This window comes from Tenrec ecaudatus, chromosome 1, assembly GCF_050624435.1.
Source record: "Tenrec ecaudatus isolate mTenEca1 chromosome 1, mTenEca1.hap1, whole genome shotgun sequence".
NCBI classification, from domain to species: Eukaryota; Metazoa; Chordata; class Mammalia; order Afrosoricida; family Tenrecidae; genus Tenrec; species Tenrec ecaudatus.
Window position 1 is genome coordinate 230,033,802 of NC_134530.1, and position 24,745 is coordinate 230,058,546.

The 24,745-nt window shown below is 46.3% G+C and overlaps 1 protein-coding gene across 10 annotated transcripts in view; it reads left to right on the plus strand.

Moving 5' to 3' along the window:
* Nucleotides 1–24,745, plus strand: part of HHAT (hedgehog acyltransferase) — a 408,436-nt gene that overhangs the window by 360,488 nt on the left and 23,203 nt on the right. The window lies entirely within an intron of this gene.

The window sequence follows — 24,745 nt, forward strand, 5'->3', positions numbered from 1 at the left end:
TCCAAGGCACAGCCACGCTGGGACCTGGGTGGAGCTTCACTGTTCTTAGGGGTGACTGAGATTCCAAGATGTGGAGCTAGCACAGCTTGTGCGTCCATTCTTCCACAGATGGATGTGTGTCTGCTCATTTCACCTTTTGGCTAATCTGAATCATGCCGCAAAGCACATTAGTGTACCCTTGTTGGGAGTCCCTGCTTTTGTTTATTTGGGGTAGAAATAGACTTGTTAGATTATGTGGCAATTCTAAGAAGCCCTAGAGGTACTTGGATTAGCTGCTAACCACAAGTTCAGTGGTTCAAATCTCCCAGCCACTCGGCAGGAAAAAGATGAGTCTGTCTACTCCCATAAAGATGTATAGTCCTCCAAACCTTATCTAGCATGGTATCCCAAAGTGGAGGGCACTGCCCACTGCAAGGTTGGCGCGATCCAGGGGCTGCAAAAGCAGATACCTGTACTTTATCCTGGATTATGGATATAGGACAGAAGTCTGTGATTGCCAGGAGGTACTGGATTTTTCTTTTCCCCTGAGAAGGGACCCGTAAGCCAAAACACTTTGGGAGACTACTCTGTACAGGATCATTATTACTTGGGATCAACTTGATGGCAGAGTGGGTTTATTTATTTATTGGCTTTATAGTAATTCCATTTGACTATTTGAAGAATCACCAACCTTCTTTTCAATAAACTGATTTTAAAACAAAAGCCACCACCTTAATATTTGCTTTCCCTTCAGGAGCCTTCACTATCTGAAGCGCCTGTAGAATCAGCTTCATGGATTATACAGGCGCAGCAGAGAGAAGTCGTGGGCTGGGAAGTAGATGGCAGCTCGTGTCTGGCTGGCAGATTGTGGCTTCCGGGGAGAGCAGATGGAGCTGGCTCTCCACTTGGGCGATTCCCGGCTTCCAGCTGACCTGGGGTCTGAGCCTTTGTCTTGAGACCCTGGCCTGGCCCTATACTCACGAGCACCCTGGCTCCCCTCCCTTCCCCGTGGGTTTGTAACGCTCCGGCTGCTGCCCGCTCTCACCCAGAGAAGGCGGCAGCTGCTAATTTTAGCTCCAGTTAAGTCTCCAAGCAGCAGATCTCAAGACTTCTATTGTTGTTGCTAATATTTCTGGTTGCATTTTCATGTGTCCTTGATAAAAAAACAAAACTGGGAAGGTCCTCACAATCAGTCAAGGGAAAGGGAAAATCAGGTAGTTGGCTGAAACCAGAGGCAAGGGACATGCACCCGTAACCTGTGCCTTGTCAGGGAGAAGACGAGCATCGCTGGGAGGTGAGCTACAGCCAAGCACTACTCACACCCAGTCGAAGCGAGAGGAGCAAAGCTTGTTGCCTGATAAACTCCCGTTCCTTTCCCCCGTCTGATTGCTATTACTGTGGGTTCCAAGTAGAATCTCCCAAGTCGCGAGGCCTTTGCACATCTCTGTTGAATTAGTCACAGAAGGGGAGCCTTCTGACGATTGTCAGTCACAGATGATCTGAAAGATGCAGGCAAGACGGCGGCCATCTCCCTGCTAGTTACTGACGTTCAGACACCACTGCAAACATCCTCTAGCGGCCAGCTGCACAGGCCTGTCTTGGATCCAGTTTTCTTTTCTTTCTTTCTTTTCCCCTCCGAAAGTCAGTCATTGATTTTTGCCAGGTCAGACGAAGAGGGATTCATTTAAACATAACCGAATCGTTCCTGATCCTATTTTAAAATTCTGTGTGTGCCCCCAGTTACCCATAACTTTCTTCATATCTGAAGCTGGCTTGCTGATTGCTTTTCTCATTTCGGTGGCTGCCCCAGCAAGACTGCTGGAGGGTTGGGTTAGAGCTTTCACATTGCTGTTTTAAAATCTGCTGTCCTCAGCAAGGGCTCTACCAAGAGCTACAAAGAGCTATGTCAAAGAAAAGCATCCTGGCAGGGAGCGGCCCCCTTATTGAAGTCGGGCAAAACAGGGGCAGAGGGTATGTCCGCTTGGGTTTGTGGCTAGATCCGTTTACAGAGAAAATGACTTGAAGGAGATCTCCTCCGTTTCGCTATTCCTCCTGGCCATCATGCGGGGCCTGGGAATAGAGCAATAATCAGTTATGCAGCTTTCGGACCAGATTACTTTCTGAAGTTTGGAGGATGGCTGCGACTGAGTCTCTTGTTTGGTTGACCTTGGATTTGAGGGGTTATGCAAGTGCCAGGAAAGTGCCGTGACAGACAGGGCCACGGTGGAGAAACATTTGCCCAATAAATTCCCCAAAGGAATACTTTTTCCCCCAAGTCTAGATTTGCCCCAGAACGGGCGTGTGTTCTGCATCAATGGAAGATAGATTTCTAGGCTGGCGGGTTGGCAGGCACGAAGAAATGAACAAAGGCAGGAAGGCAGGCAGACTGAGAACTGTGTGCTGCTGAGCCAGTTCTGACGCAGAGTGACGCCACAGGTCCGAGTGGAACATCCCCATAGGAGTTCTATTGTGGCACTGTGGAATACACATTAGGTTGCTAACTGCGAGTTTGGCAGTTCAAACCCACCAGTTGCTCTGTGGGAGAAAGATGAGTCTGTCTGCTCCCATGAAGACTTATAGTATGAGAAACATTACATAGGGTCACTGTGAGTCTATAGGCTGTCTATAGGAACAAGGCCAGTGACAGTGCTATATGTATAAGAAAGAACTTTACAGCAAGGAGTCATTTTATATCGAGAAGGCATCCTCGCTGGTCCAAATCAAGTCCATGCATCTGATGCTAGCTGAACGCTCTTCCGATTCGCACAGCTGCAGGCCAGTGACACAGAAAGATAAAGCGGATGCAGAGGGATCATAGGCTGGTGGGTGCAGAGCCAAGTAGATCCAAAGCTGGTGGGAACATGGCAGGGCAGCAACAGCTTAGAAGTTGGCTCCCAAGGTTAATGGCTGTGAAGGTGCAGGCAGGGTTTTGGTCTATTGTGTATGTGGAGTGTCGATGAGTCAGCACCAGTGTGATGGCCCCTTAGAACTATAACAACGTGTATGTGTGTGTGTGTGTGTGTGTGTGTGTGTGTGTGTGTGTGAGAGAGAGAGAGAGAGAGAGAGAGAGAGAGAAAGATTTGTATATACGCACACGCATAGTTGTTACTATTTTTTTTTTTACCATTTTTATATAGAGTCTTAAAGATCATTTCAGGTTTATGGTTTATTTCTTGCAGCATGCTAAGCATTCAGTCCCAAACAACCTCTTGCTGTCAAGCCAATTCCAACTCACGGTGACCCTATAAGATAGAGTTTCCATAGGGCTTCCCAAGCCATACATCTTTATGGAAGCAGACTGCCTTATCTTTCTCCAGCAGGCTGGTGGGTTCAAGCCACTGACCTTCAGCGAGCAGCCCAACCTTCCGTCAGTGACCCTAACTGCAGCAACAGGGTGCCTTTGTGCTAACCACAGCTGCTTTAGAACCGGTGTCTAATACATTTACTATTCCAAGTCTGTGCACATCTGTCGGTACATGGTGTCTTCGATTCCTGCTGTCTCTTATCCATAGTGCCGCTTACCTTACAAATGTGGTTATCTGTGACTGTGTGCTGCCCATTGTCTTGCATAGTTATAAATTAGGTTTTCCGAGGTCTGATAAGAAAGCACTTTCCCCAGAAAAGAAATGTGTGCTTGTATTTGCCATACATCTAGAGCCTGCCCCAAGGTTCTATCCCTGTTAGAAAGGATTCCCTTCTCTCTCTCTCTCCCACCTGTGGAGAAGGGGTCTAAGCTTACTTTTAGCTTCCCCTGGACTAAAGGTTATGACTCCTTTCTAGACCCCAGCAAATGGGTCAACTCTTAGGCTCACTGCCTTTGGCAGTCCCTGGGACTTTATATCTCTTACCATACTACGGGTCTTGCAGCACAGTTGACACAAACAAATGTCCTCAGGACAGAAACAGGTTTGAGACTATCCCTTGCCTCCCCTAGTTTTCATTTTCTCTAAGATTTTGTCCAAACAACCTCTTAGTGCCCAGTTTCTTACTGTCCGACCAGTTTTGTGAAAAGTGTAACGAATGTTTATCCGGCAAGTTTAATGTTTGCTGTGGTTCTGGTTTTCCTCGCAGAGGGAGAATTGTATTACCTGTCAGTGTCAGGAATGGAAATCTCCCTTAGACTCTGTAGACATCCTGTTTGTACGTTGAGTCAAAGATGCCATTTGAAACATCTAAGAAATGACCAATAGCTTCAAATATAAATAGGAGGCATTAAGCAAACTCTTGGCTAGTGCATTCATGCAGGGCAGGTAAGAGAAAGTTGGGCGTGTTGGGGGACTCCCCTTATTTCTGGGAGCTATGTTAGAGACTCCATGTCAGATAGTTTAAGGGTTCTTGACTAAGACAACATTGAGTCATTTACTAGCTTTCAGATCTTGAACAAGGTGCATATCTTCTTTTTAAAACAGCATTATTTACATATAATTCACTTGCTGTATAATTCAGTAGTTTGAACAGATTGAAAGAGTTGTGCAGTCATCTCCACAATCAATTTTAGAACATTTTCTTCACTTCCATGCTCATTGTTATTAGCTCTACCTTTCCCCTCAGCTTCCCTGGCCATAACTCTAAGAAACTATCTAGTTACTGTTTCTCTAGTTATTTGTTTAGTGAAACAGATCCAGTGATATTCATCTATGTATAAGAGGAGCTTTATATCAAGAAGGAATTACATTTAAGAAGGCATCCCAGCCCAGTCCAACTCAAGTCTATAAATCCCATACTCACTGATGAGTCCATCTTCAACTCACGTAACCACATGCAATGCTGCAGAATGTAGGAAGATCCCAGGCCGGTGGGTGCAGCGTCATTTGGATCCAAGGTCAGTGGAAATATGGCAAGATGCCAACAGCACTTGGGGTCAGTGGCAGAGTCCCAGAAGCAGGAAGGCAATGGGGAGGGGGGGGGTGGAGAGAGAGAGAGAGAGAGAGAGAGAGAGAGAGAGAGAGAGAGAGAGAGAGAGAGAGAGAGAGAGAGAGAGAGATTTATTCCCAGTTTATTCCTGTTATAAGATGGTCATACCTCAAGAAGGCATTATCAGGCTGTGACCTGATTGACAGGTTAGATTCCACTCCTACACTTTTATCCATCTTCAACTTGACATAAATTTGTCTAACTACTGCAAAAAATCATGCACAAAGGACCCCACCAACAATAACAAGATAAGATACCAAAAAATAGATATACCACACATAATCAAACTGAAAACTTTATAATGGCAAAAGATGTCATCAAGAAGTAAAAATGGAACCCACAGAATGAAAACACATTTTTTGGGGGGGCAAATGATATATTTGCTAAGGGATAACATATGAAGAATTATTGCAGCTTAACAATATAAAGAAGTCACTCTTTAGGAGGGAAAGGAAATAAGAGGAGCAAAGGTTTTGAGCATTTTTTGAAGAAGAAGAAATGGCCAGTGAACACGTGAAAAGATATTCGACATCATTATCTATCAGAAAAATTCAAATGAAAACCACAACGAGGCAGTACTTTATCTACTCTGACGGCTGTCATTAAAATGGTAGACAATAAGAAGTGAGGGGCTAGGATGTATGTGGAAACATTGTGACTAAGGGTCAAAATAGAACATGGAATATAGCCACTTTGAGCAATTTTTCAACAGGGTCAATAGAAAGTGACCATAGCCCCCACAAGCTTCCCCCTTAGGGAGGAAAGCCAAGCTCTCTCTCTTCTTGAGTCAATCCCAACTCAGAATGACCCTGGAGGACACAATAGAACTGCCCCTGTGCGTTTCCGCGACTGTAACTCTTTACGGGAGTAGAAAGCCTCCTCTTTCTCCCACAGAGTGGCCAGTGGTTTTGAGATATGTACAAATCTTTACAATGAAAATATCTGCCTATATAAAGTGTACATTAATTGTTAATGAATATACATAAAAATATGCATAGCATTTTTCCTAACAGCTCAACAGTGGAAACAACTAAGTGGTCATCAGTTGCTGAATGACTATATTAAATTTAAGATACTTATACCTTGAAATAATATTCAATAAAAATAAAGGGAACATGGATATATGCTAATGACACCAACTAAAATGGATAGACCTTGGAAATTTTATGCTGAATGGAAGAAGTCAGTCCCAAAGGGCCAGTTAGCACATGATTTACTTTATCTGAAATGTCCAGAATAGACAAATACATCTATAGAAAAACAGATGGGTAAGGGCTTAGGTGGGGATGGCTAATGGGCATAGGGTTTCTTCTTAGCATATAAAATTCTAAAATTGGTTGTAGTAATGATTGTTCAACTGTGAATATATTAAAAACCACTACTGTGTACTTTACATGAGTGGGAAATATGGTATATAAATCCTATCTCAATAAAGATTTGAAAAATGGTATGGGGATAACATGTCTGGCCTGATCCTTTTATCCATCTACCCATATGTCTTCCACTTCTCCGTCCATCATCCATCCTCCATCCTCCATCATTGTTCCTGCCATCAGTCCACTTATTCTGTCCATTCACCCTTCTCTCTATTCCCCCCGCATTGTCCCATTTTATGTTCTTCCGCCTCCCCAACTCCTTTAACAGTGGTGATAGACAAATCCATTGAGCATCTGTTAAAGACCAGATGTTAGTTCCCGCCTTTCGTCTTGCCAGTTGAGTGTTTCTGGTGTCCGTATGCTTTGTAACTGCTACTGGTAAATGTGACTTTTCCAAGCTCTCCAGAGGAAAGCTCCCATCGGCCCTTCCAGTAAGCAGGCGGATGCAGGGAAGAGAGCGCTGTGGTGAAATGTCAGGAACACCTGGGTCACATCTCCTCTCTGAGGAGCCCTCAGGATGGGCTGCAGGAAATGTAATCGTTTTGTTTATTTGCTGTGACAACTCAGTGTTCAATATGCATGACATGTACTTCTGTCTCCTGCCTGTCGCGGGGTGCAGGTTTGATTCCTGGTAGCTGCATTGCTCATCATTAACACCGTGTTGAATGATTTCAAGGTTGACCTGGCCCAACACAGCTTTCTTAATGAGACTGCTCCCCTTGTGTCTGCTGTAATCAGGACGATGCCAGCGATTTTCTTGCCCCACCTCCATTACACTTGTTTTCTAATTTTGTTGCCCATGAGAGTCACCCACAAGGCTTATTTAAAATGCAGAACTTTGGGGCACTGTCTCGGAGGCATTCTGATTCAGTATGTCTTGGGTGGCGACCAAGAACTTGAATCTTAATAATCATCTCTTACTATTTTGATGAAAATGCTCCTGGTATCAGCCTCAGGAACTCCATGGTAATTGATCAGCTCATGCCAGTTACCAATATAGGAAATGTCTACTTTCCATTCCAAATACCTCGCTCGTTAAGCCCGAAAGAGTTGATCTCTGGCTTAGAAGACACATCAGTGTCTGAGCCTCCCCCACTGAGTTTAATGGGCAGAATTATACTGTACATTGAAATTATTCTGGAAGACAAAATAGCACAAAACAATATCTTCAGTCAACTTTATTATATCTCAGAATGATATAGATAATTGCAACGTATCCAGTTAACTTGCACTTAGGCTTAAAGGCATATTGTTAGAGATCAGATTTTTATCCTCCAAGTTGCTCGAATGAACAGGAAAAGCACAACAAAGACAACTGATCAGGAGATGAAGATGCTGGTTGTGCCCACCCTTCTCTGAGCCCACATATCTAAGTACTGACCTCAATGAGGTGGAAACAGGGTGTCTAATGTCCCTCAAATCTATGAACACCTGCAGATGATGTGTGGATGTACCCTTCCCTGAGGAAGCCAGAAATCCGTCAGCGTACCGGTTCCCTCGCCCTCACAATGCCTTTGCAGGGTCTGTGGTTACACGTGGGACTGCGTGTTAGTCCGGGTTGACGAGAGAAACAAATTCATAGACACTCATATGTGTTAAAGAGAGAGCTCTATGTCAAAGAGGATTGTATATTGAGAACACATCTCAGCCCAGTCCAGATCAAGTCCGTAAGTCTGATATTAGCCCATTTGTCTGATATCTGTGCATAAATTCCCCTTCAGTCTCACGCAGCCACGCAATGATGCTGAATGCAGGAAGATCACAAGTCGGTGGACAGAAAGTCTTGTCGATCCAGAGGCGGTGGAAGCCTCTCAGCGCTGGTGTGGGTCTCCATGTGGCTCCTCCAGCTCCAGGGCTCTGGCTCCATCCATCAGTGTGTCTCCATAATGGGCGATTGCTGCTACCTGCAGATTTGGCAATTTAAAACCTTGCTGCTCCTCAGGAGAAAGACCAGGCTTTCTCTGCATGATGGTGAAAGCCCAAGATCCCTACGGTGTTCCCCCTTGGCCTCCAGTGGATTCCCACTAACCATAGTTGATAGTTGTGATCGCCTTGCTCTCCGACAGAGAGTTAGATAGCCAATGATGGCAGATGTAGTTTGGTTAAAAGATACTATCTTATCACCTGTTCTCCCTTTTGACACATTTTAAAGTTATTTCAGTTGTCCGTTGTTGTTTTTTAAGTGAAGGGGAAATACCTGTGGTTCCAGCCTCTGTTGAATCCCTCTGGCCACAGACCTGGGCTGTGAGCAGCCTGGCCCCCCTGCAGAGAGCACTGGGAAGCAGATGATTGCAGATGCAGCGAGGTAGCCATTTCACACCTTACCCTTTGATCTCCCTTTTGACCCATTTTACATTTGTTCTAATTTTTAATATTTTCTACTTTCTCTTTAAGTTTTTAATGTGATTTACTTTGTTGTTGTTAGATTTGGGGGGCTTTGGAGGTGATGGGGTGTTTAAATATGCTTTTCTGTGTATGAAATGGTTCCTTGGAGATTTGGCTGGGGAGGTTAGGGTAGGGGGGGATGGGGAGCTAATAATGATGAGCATAAGAAGGAAATATTCTAAAATGGATTTTGGTGATGGTCCTACATCCCTTCTTGATGTGATTGAACCACTGAATTGTATGATATGGAAATTGTATGCCAACAACAACAACAAAGAATTACAGTCTCAGGATCCCACAGGGGCAGTTCCACCCTGTCCTGTAGGGTCACTAGGTATAGGAAAGCATTCCGTGTCAGAGGGTTTGGGTGTTTGAGGTACGATCGATCAACCTCTGAGTGCCACATGATGCAAACAGTGTAAATATTTGAGATGCTGGCATCGGTGATCAGTGTGTTTGGAGAGAGGCAATGATCATATGATGAGGCAGAAAAATCTAATCACTTGTATTTTTTTTAGCCCAGAAAACTTTCTTAGTTTTAAAGTTTTTGCACTTTAATTGTCTACGTTAATGGTTTATACCGAGGGATTTCAAAAAATTTGTGGAAAAATTCCAGTATCTTTTAATTCTGTTCTCCCACAACTTTTGAGGCCCGTGTGTGTGTGTGTGTGTGTGTGTGTGTTCTTAGTGGTGCTGTGGATTAAGCACTGGCCTATTAACCAAAAGGTTGGCAGTTCAAAACCACCAGCTTCTCTAAGGTGGAGAGATGCTGCAGTCTGCTGCCAGGAAGGTTTAGTCTGGGAAACCTTCAGGAGCAGTGTGATGCTGCCCCACAGGGTCACATGAGTCAGAATCGCCTGACAGCAGTGAGTGTCTGTACATCACATATGAAGACGCAGGTCTTAGGTGGCCAGCATGATTTGTTTTCATGAACAGAAGACATTCCGATTCACCCCGTACCTAAAAGGGTCTTGGTGGCATTGAGGAGTAGGCATTGGACTGCTAACTGCAGATGAGGCAGATCAAACCCAACAGCTGCCTGGCAGGAAAAAGATGAGGCTGTCTTCTCTCATAGAGATTTACAGCCTTGGAAACTCTATATAGGGTTGCAATGGTCTCAAAGCAGGAATCCTGGCGGCTACCAACCACAAAGTCAGCGGTTCAAAACTACCAGCCACTCTGTAGAAGAAAGATGGAACTTTCTGCTCTGAACAGTAGTCTCAGAAGCCACATAGCAGTTCTACTCGATGCTACTGTGTCGCTATGATTAGGAAGACACCAGCAACCGTGGGTTTGGTGCTTCAGTTGCACACTCTAGATGATGCTTATAAAAATCCCTCTAATCATCGTCACCTCTGAGGAAACCACCGTCCTGTCTTCCAACTGTTCAACCATGTCTGTATTTGAACTTTTTTTTTTTTAACAATTTATTGGGGCTCATACAATTCTTTTCACAGTTCATACATATACATACATCAATTGTATAAAGCACATCTGTACAGTCTTTGCCCTAATCATTTTTTTCTCTTTTCTTCTTTTACATTTTATTAGGGACTCAAACAACTCTTACCACAATCCATACATATACATACATCAATTGTATAAAGCACATCCATACATTCCCTGCCCCAATCATTCTCAAGGCATTTGCTCTCCACTTAAGCCCCTTGCATCAGGTCCTCTTTTTTTTTCCCCTCCCTCCCCATTCCCCCCTCCCTCATGTGCCCTTGGTAATTTATACCTCGTTATTTTGTCATATCTTGCCCTATCCGGAGTCTCCCTTCCCCCCTTCTCTGCTGTCCCTCTCCCAGGGAAGAGGTCACATGTGGATCCTTGTAATCAGTTCCCCCTTTCCAACCCACTCACCCTCCACTCTCCCAGCATCATCCCTTACACCCTTGGTCCTGAAGGTATCATCCACCCTGGATTCCCTGTACCTCCAGCCCTCATATGTACCAGTGTACAGCCTCTGTCCTATCCAGCCCTGCAAGGTAGAATTCGGATCATGGTAGTTGGGGGGAGGAAGCATCCAGGATCTGGGGGAAAGCTGTGTTCTTCATCGATACTACCTCACACCCTAATTAACCCATCTCCTCTCCTAAACCCCTCTATGAGGGGATCTCCATTGGCCGACACTTGGGCCTTGGGTCTCCACTCTGCACTTCCCCCTTCATTTAATATGATTTATATATACACATATACACATACATATATACATATACACATATATACACATACATACACACACTTATATCTTTCTGTATTTGAACTTTTAAAAATAGAATAATAAGGTTCAGTCAATTCTGCAATCATGCTTGCTTTGAAAATGCAAATCTGTTCCATCATGATGTGTACATTGGGGAACAATTTGAGCATAATGCAATTTTGTCTTTGCTAATGTACAGTTTTGCCCTCAGGAAATTCACCCTCTGGGTGAATGCAGGAAACTTCACCCAGCTGAACCGGGATGGGTCGGAGCACATAACACACACACACATAGGAACCCAACCTCATCATTACACTTCACTGCCACATGCCCACATCAAGTGTCATGAGATTCCGCCCAATTTCAAATAGTCTTCCTCCCTCTACTTCACAACAACTGGGAAGCTGCAACCAAAGAACTCCAAGTCTTTCCCAACATAAGGTGCTGTTCATTGTTGTGTTTGTGCATTTCCTTTTGCATATGTATATTTGTGGGGTGTACACATGCATGTATTAAACCATGTAAAAACGACATGATGAATCTCTCTGTTGATGTGCTAGGACAAAGGGTGTGAATGTTTTATTCCTGAGCCTGTTGCCCCCTCATGGCTGTGGTCCAGGGTCTGACTGCTCGGAGCACATGCACCATGCCCTCTGTGTGCCTGGCTTCCTGCAGCACCATGTCTGCGCGAGCCGTCATCATGTGCAGCAGTACCTTGTTCGGGGCCGCTGCTGTAGAGTATGCTATTGTGTGCCCAGACAATGATTTGTATATCTGATCCATGGTCGATGGGCTCTTACTTGTGTTTAGTTTGGAGTGATGACAAATGGTACCGCGGCGAACAATCTTGTACATGTTTTTAGTGCACACGTGTACACATTTCTACTCAAATAAAATAACCAGTACTGTCCGCTCTGTTATAATACTTTTTCTGAGGATGTAAATGTCTTCCTCCATGATCGATACATGAAGGAACAATTATATGGCTAGAAGCAGAATTGCTAGGACATAGGCTCCCTGCCTACTCAGTGTTAGTAGATGCTGTCTATTTTCCACTGTAGTTGCACCAATTTATCCTCTCTATGTGCACGAGGGCCAGTGGTTGTGTCATCTTCCCATTGGGGAATTATTCATCATCTTAGATTTCATTGAGGCACCCTGGTGGTGTAGTGGTTACATGTTAGGCTGTGATCCACATAGTCAGCAGTTCAAAACTACTAGGGTGCCCTATCTAATTGACCAGGAAGCATTTCTTGAAAACACAATCATCATTTCCCCACTGGTGTACACTGTGATTTTGGTTGTAAATCTGTGTATAGTGATTCTTTTTGTCTCTTGGCAGCCAATACCATAATGTCTTAATTAGTGACATTCTATAATTCTTATTGCTGGTAATGTAATTCCATTAACTTAATTGTTCAAGACTCTTTTGTATCAATGACTTTCCATTTAAAATCTAGAAGCATCTTGTCAGTTTTTCACACACACACGTCTTGGTGTCTTATTGCATGGAATATGTAGATAACCTTTAGGGGAATTGACGTCTGTACAATAATTTATTTAGGAAAAAAGAAACATAAAATGAGTGTGAGCGCTGGTCTTTGACCAATCACTGGTGAAATCACTATTTGTGTAGAGGGGGGAGATTCCAATGTGTTCCAAGTGTTCAAGAACTTCCCATTTGGGTCTCTCCTTCATCTCTGGTGACCTGTCATTGAAGCCACACCAGGTGAAGTTGGTGATGCAGAATAGGCTTCTGGGATATGTATGTTGGGGGTTTGAGGGTGGGCAAGAGATGGTGTCACTCTTTGCCACCAGGAAGTGAATCGCATAAACATTAGTGGGAGCCACCTGCCTGCAGAGTTTGGCCTTGTCAGTCCCTCATTAGCTCCATTATTTTCTGCTGCCAGACTGGCTTTGTCGGAAGAGAGAACATCTTATTCAATTTAGTGGACAGAATTTAAATACAATGCAGCTAATTGCAGAAGCATCTGGAGACAGCATAGATGAGCCAGTGGTGTTTAGAGCCAGTGGAAAAGGATCCATGCACATGCCAAGAATTGAGATGTAATCCTTCTGAAAAGTTTTATGTCGCGGAGACATGTTTGTTTCTCTTCCTGCGTTGGATATTTGAGGCTGACCCATGAGCATTTTTGAAGGGCAATTTGCAGCGTTGGAGGTCCTCTGGTCCACCTGCTCTCCGCATGCCTGGGACTACTCTATAAAGCTCTACAAGGCTTTGTGGGGGCCACGGAATTGTGGGAAGCGAGATCCAAAAAGGATGCTCGCAAGAAAGAGTCACATCATGGAGGAGACGAGACCTCAACTGCCAAGCTCCTGAGAGTTCTGAATGACCCAGGTTGACGCAGACCTAACCGTCATAGTGCACATGCGTCAGAACGACCCGCTGGCAGTGGGCTTGCGTTTTAGGAGGTGAAGAGTGTGCTTCTTTTCAAACTAGGAGGAAGCTTCAGAGCATTCATGGGAAAAATCACTATGTTTCTATTTATATTTTCCATTCATTTTGAAGCTCTCATATACAAAACAAGTGTTAGATAGTCCTACTCCTTGAGAAAATCACTGTTAGCCTTTGGACTTCCCTTGCAGAAATACATCTTTATTATGTGTTTGGGAATTTGCTAGGATTTTATCTAGGGAGCCACAAATGATTGTGAGCAGAATCTCTAGATTACTTTATGTACAAGGGCCTCCAAACACTTGTGGGAAATCTTATCTTTCAATTCCATTTTCACCCTGTCTGTTTGAATTCCTCTCATTTATTCAAGATAATAGTTGAGGTATTAAAAAAGCTAGGTGTGTACATCCAGATATGATTATATGCAATGTGTTCAGTGCTCTAAAACAAAATTTTCAGCATACTCTTTTTTGTGTTTTTTTTTCAATTTAGGCTAAAATTATATACTCAAATGTCCTAGGGGATAAAGCGGGGGAGGGAACAAGGTGAAAGTAATATATGATATATTTTCTCCCATTTTCTGTCCTTTCTCCACTGCTGTGATCACAGAGACACTGCAGACAGAAATGTCTATGCCATATCTTGGGGGAGCTCTTGGAGGAGAGCACCCCTCTGCCTGCTCCTGTTTTACGCCCCTCTTTACTGCATCACACACACTGTTTTCCGCTTGTTGTGTGTATCGTGGTAGCTTCTGTGGTGCTGGAGGCTATCCCACCAGGAGTTTAAATTGAAGTAGAGCCACCGTCCATGGAAAGTTTTGGGCAGAACTACCAGACGAAGAACAGACTACGAAGAAAGGCCTAGTATGTTGAGTCGACTTCTAAAAAGTATATCTTGAACCCCTTGTGGATCACAAGAGAACCTCGTCCCATAGAGCGCTGGAAGATGAGTCCCCTAAGTGTGAAGGCACTCAGAAAACACAGGGGCTGCAACAGTGGACTCTAGCATTGAAGCCATCGGGAAGACGGGGCAGGACTAGGCATTATTTTGTGATTGCCATGTGCCGGAGGTGACTTGAGGAATCCCTCCCCAGCTCATGGCAATGGCCGAGCATACAGCATTGGACAGAGGGGATGGGCACTAGGATAAGGGTCACATGCACTGACACTCAGGAGAGGAAGACCCTGCATGCCACACAGGGCCACCTGGGCATTGTACTTGGGTGCCAAGTACACAACCAAAAAAGGATCTGCGGGAGGCATCCTTTGTAGTATCAAGCAAGTGGGGTGCCCGTGGCTGAGGTGGGTAGATGTGCTTGGCTTGTTTGGACCATTCCATGGACTGGCAGGGAATGAACCCTACTAATCAAAAGGAGCTGCCTCTGGTCCATTTGACCAGGAGGCTTGTTTGGCTAGTGGTAGGAGTGGGGATGAAAACATGGGGGTTGATTATTAGAGCCCCTCTAGATTTCACCAGACATCAAAGCAGCATGTACCCTTTGACGTTACACCACCCATCCTATAGGCCTTATACCGACTTTTACTCGACTCTTCTATCCTGCCTCCTAATCCCTCGTTAGGAGCCCTGGTTGCTTAGTGCTTATGCATTGGGCTGATGACCACAAGGTGTCAGCAGTTAGGAATCACCTGTCCCTCCGCAGGAGAAAGGTGCAGCTCTTTCTGAAAAGAGTTACAGTCTCAGAAACCCAAGAGGCGGTTCTAGCCTGTCTGGTAGAGTCGCTGTGAGTCAGAATTGACTGGATGGCAGTGAGTTGGGTTTATTCCAGTGTCATCACTACTAAGTAGGTGCCAGTGAGTTTCAAAACCAGCGGCCCCTCTCTGGGTTTTACGTGAGCCAAACACTGAAAGTAAAGGAAGAACTATGTGAAGAAGCATATGTTTGTTTGTTTTTCCCCTCTGAAATCCCCAGATGCAGATTCCGAAATAATTATGAGCACCTGTTTAGCGCAGGCCCTGGGCCGGTTTCCTTTGAGATGGGTACTGGGAATGTTACACTGCATTTCCTGGTTAAGTCACATAGTCTGTAAATATCAAAGTAGGGTTTAAAAATCCCAAAATGATAATCGAGGAAAGGGAAATCATAATACGGATCTGGATCCATTTCTTGCCAGTTGACTGCCGGCAGCTTTCCCGCCCTCCCCTTCACCATCTCCTGGTGCCTCTCAGGTGGGCAGGCCAGTAAGAAAGCACAAGCAGACTGCCCTGGAAATTAGTGGGAACTTCAAACCGTGCCAAGTCAGCCACCACACATCCTGAGCCTCCACACACCTCACCCACAGTAAAAGCCAAGCCGCTGGTCCCTCCTCTCAAACCATTTCAGAAGGTGTGGGTGTCTTCTCATCTCAGAATGCTGTAGGTTAGGCATCGGGCTGCTAACCGCAGGGTCAGGGGTTCAAGCCCATGGAGAAAGATGCGGTTGCCTCTTCCCATAAAATTGAAGAAACTCTCTGTAGGGTTGCTTTGAGTCAGAATCAACTCAATAGCCTTGGGTTAGGTGCCCGAGTCTTGGCATCAGAATTGATTTTCTAGTTGCATGGATCAGGGAGTGTGTTAGTCTGGGTAGACTAGAGAAACAAATCCATAGACACTCATGTGTATATGGGAGAGTTTTATATAAAGGGTAATTATACATTAAGAAAGCATCCCAACCCGGTCCAGTCCAAGCCCATAAGTCCGATATCAGCCCATATGTCTGATACCAATCTATAAAGTCCTCTCCAGACTCAAGAAATACATGCAATGACACCGAAAGCAGGACAATCACAGACCAGTGGGTAGAAAGTCTTTGGAGCCAGTGGTGTTGTAAGCATCTCGTCACTGGCAGGGGTCTCCACGTGGCTTCTCCAGTTCCCAGGGCATGGGGTCCATCAGCATAGTGCCATGTGTCTTGTCAGTAGTCTCCAGGGAGTGAGCAGAGATAGAGAGTCTCCCGTCTCCAAGGAGGAAAATACAGGAGGTCCTAGAATCCTCAGGAGAAGGCCATGCCCACACAGAGGCCTCATTGGCTATGATCCAATTGACAGACTGGACTCCACCCCATTCACTCTTAATCCTCTCAAGTCCCAAATTGACACCAGATTGTGTAACTACCACAGGGAATCAACAGTATTTAACCACAAGATAAAAGTATTTCAGAATAGGATCACATGAAAAGGTCCTAGATAGAATGGGAGGAAAACGAGCGACAGAACTCCACATTGTAAAAGAGACCAGGCTCACTGCCTGAATAGAGACTGGTGGAAAAGCCCAAGACCAGGCCCTTACCCTTCAGCTTTAGAATGGAACTCTTCTCCACATTAAAGTAACCAGCCCTTTGAGATCAGAGAGCAGCCTTTGCCCAAGAACAACGTTGAGAAGGTGGGGAAAGAAGGGGGCATGGAAACAGGAAACACAGGGAGAGAGTGGCAGAAGTGGTGGTACACGGAGATGACACAAATTCGTTGAATCAGAAGGTGTATAAATTATTCAGTGTAGAACTATAATCTGCTCTGTAAATCCTCATAGCATTCACCATAAAGGATTAAAAAGTCTTTCAGTAAACGGAGTGATGCTTCGTTTAACGTCAAACGACTAGCATAAGCCCGCAGTCAGTGCCTGCTTGGCTGAAGGAGACTCGAAGCCTTGCATTTGTCCTTCAAGTCCTTCGGAGCCACACGGGAAGAAGATCCCTGGTGTCCCGACGGCGTTTGCTGTGTCTCCCATCTTGCTGCTCTTGCTCACTACTTGCTGGGAGAGTTTTTCCATCTTGCCACATTGTTGCTGGAATTATGCCCCGCCCCTCTAGCACGCTTGTCACTCCCAGTCTCTCTCAGAGGATTGAGGTGCCGCTGACCCAAGCCCTGGTATTTTCGATTGCTTCAGATGCTTGTCAAAGCTGGATGGTGCACAAGGGAGACCCCAGAAGAATTGATTCGTTTGCTTTACGGTGCTGCCAAAGATATCGAAATCCCATGGACTCCAGAAGAAAACCACAAATTTGTCTGGAAAGATGTCCAGCCAGAATGCCCCCTAAAGTGAGGGCACGGCTTTTTCTCATGCATATTGGACATGTTGTCAGGAAAGACCAGTCCTTGGAAAAAGGCAGTATGCTTGGGAAAGCACAGCATCCGTGGGAAAGAGGACGTCCCTTAACCAGACAGACTGACACCATGGCTGCCACCGTGGGCCCGGACATGTCAACAATGGTGAGGTTGGCGCAGACTCGGGTGGAGTTTCGTACCGTTGTACGTAGTAGGGTCGCTATGCATCAGAATGGACTCCATGGCACCTAGCAGCCATAGCGACCTGCTGCAGTTATGGTTTCACTTGGGAATATGGGTTTTCTTTGTTATCGTAATGAAGTTGGGTTGGCAATGGGTGTATCTTGAGCCATTCTCTTTTGAGATATAAGAGAGATTAAATAGTGACCCAGAGAGAAGCGGTAAAGTAGATGCCAAGAGACATGCAACCTGCGGGCACCCAGGAAGCAGAAGCGGAGGAGACAAGGAGCTTCCTTGGGGCAGAGGGTAGGGGAGAGCCGTCTCCTCTGGCCAGCACTGAGAGGTGCTGAGCTGTGACAGAATGCGTTTCTGTTTGTGAAAGCCACCGTCTGGTGACATTTCCGTTACAGTGGCACAAGACCACCAACGTGTCCTCAGTACCCGCGCCCTTTACTCATTTTAATTCCATTTTTCCCACAAACTGTGTTTTAGAACTCAGTGTTAGAGACCCACATGCTGATTTATTCATGTACAACATCACATGTATTCTCTGGGTGGTAGTTTAAAATTTTTTTTTCTCTCTCCAGGTGAGGATTTATTGTTCTACAGAGAAATAATTTGTACTGCATGTGTATTAATGCATAATGCAGCATTAATTTTTAAAATTACACGGAGGTCGGACCATGCATTATGCAAAATGCAAAAACGGGTTGTATTATGAACACTTGTGTTAACATGCCTGCATGCAGACATGTTCGGGGAATTTGTGGTTCCGTTTAAGTGACACCAGGATTGAACCTTTTAGAGACAGGCCATTCCCAGCATAATGAGCCTGTAATTTATTCAGACTGTGGCATCGAGTGCCGCCAGATTTTGTGTTAAGCAGCCCAATGTGCTGTATATGAAAACAGCTTCCAGTAATTCAATTCATTGGCGTTAGCCCAACTGTATAATGCTGGACTCAGCTAAATACGTATGAAGAGTAGAAGGAATATCAGCATCTACTTCAGTGAACATTCAACTATAGTGGTGTATGGAGGGTATCTTCAGATATGTGGTAGTCTTCAGAGAGCATTTGGATTCATATTCTGGTTCCCTCTGCCCACCAAGCACCTGATGAATCTCCCTTTCTCTATAGCATGGACTCGATAAACTCAGAAGGGCCATTCTGGCTCTCTGCGGTCCTACTGGACAGGGTCGAACTGCCCCTATGGTTTTCTGTGGTGGTAAGCCTTTATAGGAGCAGACAGCCTCTGTCTTGCTCGCGGAGTACCTGGTGGGTTTGAAGTGGTCGGCAGTCCCACATGTAACCTGCTATGCCACAGAGCTCGCTAGCTCTGGCATTTCTAGGTGGTGTAAATAGTTAAAGGATTTGGCGGCTTACCCAAAGCTTGGAGGCTTGAATCAGCCCAAAGTACCTAAAGAGAAAGGGCTGGCAATCTAGTTTTGAAACATCAGCGACTGAAAACCCCACACAGCATAGTTCTGCTCTGACTTGCGGGGTCACCACGAGGTGGAATTGCCCTGACCGCCACTAGTATGCAGATGTCAGGCAAGCCCCGCTCCCTTCTCCCACTTGTCAGGATGGGCTGCCTAAGTCCGGCCACACTCCCTACCACCACTGTGTGGCTGAACCAGCCCATTGGTGTCTGACAAAGGCATGCATCCTCTCACGCTGGATCAGACAAGCTTGCTACCCACGGGTTTTCATTGGCTCATGTTTGGCATTAGATTGCCAGGCCTTCTTTCCTAGTCTGGCTCTGTCTGGAAGCGCCACTGAAACCTTCCTGCCGTGGGTGACCTTGTTGGGACAGGAGGTTTCAGTGGCTTAGCTTCCCACATCACAGCACCATGCAAGTCACCACGGTCCACGCTGACACGCGAGGGGTGGCATCTGGGTTTGGTGATGGAACACAAACATTCAGAGCCAATCAAGCCAAACCACTTGTACCCCCAGTGATGTCTAGCATGTTGGAAAGTCCCGTTTAATTGCTGAGCGAGAGATGCACTATCGCCCCTTGGCAAAGAAGGGAAGGAAATCCCCTCCAAATGTAGCCAGAGCGAACTTTATATTTTGGGGCAGATAGTAGCTCTAATTGTGGGAGGGACTGACACTAGGATGATCATGTCTCCAGTCGCTATATTGTAAGGGTTGAGCTGCTAGAGTCTTGGACCCCCCACCCCCACCCCACGCCTCACTGGGCTGTGAGACTCCTCGGTTCACCTCTGCAGGCTCGTCATAATGACCCCTCCCACTGGAAAGTCTTCTCGGATCCTCCCTTCCACCACCCTCCTACTGCTGTCAAGTCTATTAGGACTCCCAGCTGCCCTGCATACAGTTTCCAAAGCTTCAAGTCTTCAAGGGAGCAGATAGCCTCATCTCCCTCTGATGGAGTGACCAGTGGGTTTGAACCTCTCACCTTGCAGTTAGAAGTCCTACAGTGCTGACAGCGCCACCAGGGCTCCTGCCCCACCACCAAAGAGGTGATTTACCAGGCTCGGGTCTAGAACTGGGAGTGAGAAGATGTGCTGTCAAGTGCAGTCAGGGACACAGAAACCAGGCTAGGTATCTCAAACAGAAAGGATTCAATACTGGGAATTGCACAAGTCAGGGCTGAAGAGCAAAAGGGGACAGTGAGCGACCTCTAATGTCGTAACTGAAGACAGCTATGACCACCTTTAGACTAGGAGAAATCCAGGAAGCTGTCAGGCTCTGGAACCTAGGAGCTCTTAGAAGAGACACCCACTTCTTCCCCCATACCCCAGTGTCTGGTGTTCAATCCTGAGGGGAACCCCATAGCTGCTGCTTGCATCTCTGAGGAGGAGCTCCCGCACAGCTGGTTGAGACTCAGGCTTCACAGGAGGTGAGGACTGCTGAGGCCACTGTGTCGAACAAAGCCCAAGACTGGTGACAACACCACCTTCAGCGGCTGGAGGGACCCTGTCGAGAGGTAGAAATGGGGGGAATTCTATTCTCCCCACCCCCTCTCCTACATTCCAATAAGAATCACTCAGAATCGGAGTAGAAAGCAAACGTAGTGATAATGGTGCCCTGCACTCTCCCAGAGGAGCAGCACAACCCCAGGCCTCAGGGTAGATAAAGCAGGCATCTTGAACTGGCCCTGGTTGGACTCAGGGCCAGGACTTGACTGCCAGAGGAGGGGCTGGTGGAGCTGAAGTTGGAAGGCCCAGTGCAGTTCACTCGGAGAAAATCATGACCACCCCAGTGTACCAGAGTAGAACTGTGCCCCCATAGGGTTTTCCATGACCCTGGTAGCACTGTGGGATAGGTTGTTGGGCTGCTAAGAACAAAGTTGGTAGTTCGAACCCACCAGCCACTCCACAATAGAAAGATGAGGCTTGACTGTTTCCGTCAAGATTTACAGTCTAGTAACCCTATATAGATCCATTGTGCATGGGAATCCACTTGATGCCAGTGGGTTTGGGTTTGGTTGATCCTTTTTTCCCATTTGCTTTGGATGTTTTGAATGTACATCTTCACGTCTTCCTCCTGGATTAACTTGAGCCACCAACTACCAGCTAGCAGCTGAGCATACCAGCTGTTCACAGAGGCCCGCTGCACGGTGCTGCGGAGAAGAAGTCACATCATCCTTGCTTTTACCCAGTGTGACTGGCTGGGAACTGAAGGAAGAGTTGTCGAGAACTGGGGAGGTAGACTTGGGAAGAGAGACGGGCTAACAGGAATCATTTGAGAAGGAATTAGAACAGATGCCAGGTACTTATCGGCAATCCGACCACACTGAGCCTTTCATGAGAGCAGACTCGGGGAGAAAAGCAATCAATATGAACCAGGTGATGGATGGGTTGGAGACATGGAGGCGAGGAGAAGACAAGAGGGCGCGGAGGCGACGGGGAAGGAAATGAGGAAAGGCGGCAGGTAAGTCTAGGCAAAGCAAAGGTAGCCTTGCCTCTAGCTCTTCAGCCGAAGTGTTGTAGAGAGACAAAGAGACAAAGCACACAACCTTCCTGCCTGGCTCACTTACGCACCGAGTCCCAGGAATTTGAGGCCAGTGGTAAGAATGTTAATTTTGATTTTTCTCAATAAAAGTTTAACACTGAGCTGCTCTGGTAGACCGAATCAGGTATCTTTCTGTATTCCTTGACCCCAGGAGCCTGCTTGTGACCCCTGAGCAGCTCAGGCTGACTGATCATGTGAGACTGCTCCAGGCTAGTCATACTGTCCCCAGGTCTGCCCCTGCCTGTGGCCAACCACCCTCTCCCTCACCTCCCTTAGATCATTGCAGGACAGTCTGCAGGCTGGGTGTAACAACAGATAATGAGACACTATCTAGAGGTCACACTTTACCAGAGAGCAATCTGGAAACATCTGTCACAATTGACCCAGCCATGTCACTCGTAGGATTTCTTCTCTCAGAGATACTTTGACACGTGTGGGTGAAACACATGCAAGGGTACCTGCGGTTGCTTGCTGTAGCAGAAGCTTGGAAGGAGTACACTGACCTGGCTCACCAGAGGGGACCAGCTAAACAAAGGACCATATATCCCTTCAGCAACAAAAAAACAAACAAAAACTTTTTATTGTGTCTTAGGCGAAGGTTTACTGAGCCGACCATGGTTCTACCTTCAACAATCCATACAGAGTTGGTTTCAACTCACGATTGGGTTCCCCTCAATGTGCGATGGCTGTTCCACTTCCTCCCTGTGTTTCTGTTTCCATTCCTCTTCCCCCCCCCACCCCACCCCACCTCCTTCCTTCACCGAACTCTGCCCTTGGGTAAATGCTGCCCTTTTGATGGTCAGGGATTGATTATTCTAACAGGGAGCTGAGTTCAGTGTCAGCCCTGAAGGGTGACAGAGGGTTATATATTTTAAAAGAACAAAGCCACTTTGTGTGCATGTGTATGGAACAATCCCTGAGACATAGATATGCCTCTTTTTTTTAAATGGGCAAATGACAAGTACACGGAGTGTCCTACCACACATGGTCAAATTCAACATGTATTTCTGCATAAAGAGCAAGGGGCAAACAGAAGCCAAACGATGGCATCAACAGGGCTGATTACTTCCCCGCACCAGAATTCTATATCGCCTCTGAATACACACGGCAGAATGCTGCATATACTATTAATTTCCTTCCTTGTTAAGGTTATGTGTCTCCGAGCCCGGTCCATGTAAAGTCAGAATTAATCTGATGGCTGCTGATTTTGAGATGAGAATGGAATTGGCTCACTCAGCTATACCCTGGGAACTCCTGGGTAGTCTGTCTGACTTAATCGGATTCTGTGTAAATGTATGTATATGTGTGTGTGTGTGTAGAAACAAATATAGATAGATATCAGTTCCCATTGTTCTTGGTAGTTGTATTCTATAAAGGGGCTGCAATCCCTGAATTAGCACACAGTGAGCTGTTTGACCTCGGCTGGGAATGTGTGTGGTGAACAACATGGGTGTTTTGTGATGCTGGGCACACATGTTGTCTCCGAATGATAGCCCGAGTGTTGGGAATATTGATTACGGAGGTCTAAGTACATTTTAGTAAGTGAATTCACAAGGAGAAACCCGACAAATAACGAGGCTCAATGGTGCGTAGTTCTGCCTCTGGGCATAGAAGACCTCTGAGTGGGGACATGGGAACTGGGGCCACTAGATGACTGGGGAGAGGAAACAGGTGGATCGAACATGTGAATAGAGTCTGGGAGGATGGACAAATGGTACCTCTTTACTCGTATGTATGCTTTGAATTTTACATTGTGTGTTACCCAGTCGAAAGGAAATACCTTTTTTAAAAGAAACAACTCCCAAGGCTTGCTGGGGAGCTGGCAGAGTAGGCAGGAACCCCATGCAGGCCTCCTGTGTGGGAAGCTTTGCCCAGAAATGGAAATAGCTGGAATGTGTATGGTGGTGAAGGTGCACTAGCTGGGGTGGATGGACTGGCCCTCCTGCTCCCTCCAGGGTGGTGATAGAAATCTAGGCATCCACATCTCCTGCTCCTCTGTGTTCCTGTCCTCAGGGAGCCAGGGAGCCTTCCCACCAGCCTGGTCAGGTGCCTCCTTGGCTCTTGGACACTGCACTAACACCTGAGCCCCTGCCTCCTCTTCTTTGAGGGCAAGGCCCTGTCTTTCCGAGCCCATCCCCCTAGCCCTTGACATAGAACCCAAAACTCACTGCCACTGTGCCGATGCCAATTCATAGCGACCTTCTAGGACAGAGTAGAATTGCCCCTGTGGGTTTATAAGACTTAACTCTTTATGGGAGTAGAAAGCTCCCTCTTGTATCTGCAGAGCAGCTGGTGGTTTCAAACTGCTGACCTTGCAGTTAGCAGCCCAATGTGTAACAACTGCGCCTAAACGGCTCAACACGGAAAATGCTAACTAAGTGTTGAATTTTGACTTTTATTATTCCTTCACATAGGGTAATACCCTTAGTTTCCTCTAGCTGAAAGACGAAGGTGAATCACTTTAAAGAACTTATACGCCTTTTCTCAGAGTTCGGGAGGCCCTGATCAGAGTACCAGCCACGCCAGTTCTTCCTGAGGCCTTTGGCAGAGGACTGGTGCAGACCGGTCTCCTGTTTGGTAGAGCCTGCCCCCCACCATGGGCATTCTCAACTGCTGTCATCACATGACACCGTCTCCCAGCAGTGGGGTGACTTTCGGGGGTCCTGCCCTCCTCTTGTATTAGATGCCACTCAGAGGGACCTGACTTCAGCATGGTTTATTGGTTAGCTATTCATTAGGTGGTGGTTGCTATTGTTGTTAGGTGCCATCTAGTGACCTCATGGACAACAGAAAGCAATGCTGCCCCGTCTCCTGCTACCCTCACCATTGTTCTTATGGCCGAGCCCATTGTTGCGGCCACGGGTCCGTCCGTCTCTTCAAATCCGTCTCAACAGAGGTCTTCCTCTTTCTCACTCTGCCTCTGCGTTGCCAAGCATGATGTCCTTCTCCAAAGTACGGCAGTTAACTTAGATACAAAGAAAAAATTAAAGAAAAACAAAACGCTCTTCTCCCAAACAAGGTCCCGTGCACCTCGCCAGTGCAGGGTTGGGGACTCCAGTGTACTCTGATGGGACACAGTTCAATGTGTAACATGCTCTGAGGACATGACTTACCTTGCTACAGCTAACTCCTGTGTCCATAACCACAAACCAGGCTCCTGTACCCTGGATGGATGCAGAGCTCAGTAAGCGTAGAATGATGACAGTTACACTCACTGATGGTGTCATTTATATCCGCCTGATCCTTCACTGGGAGCCGAAGAACCATGTCT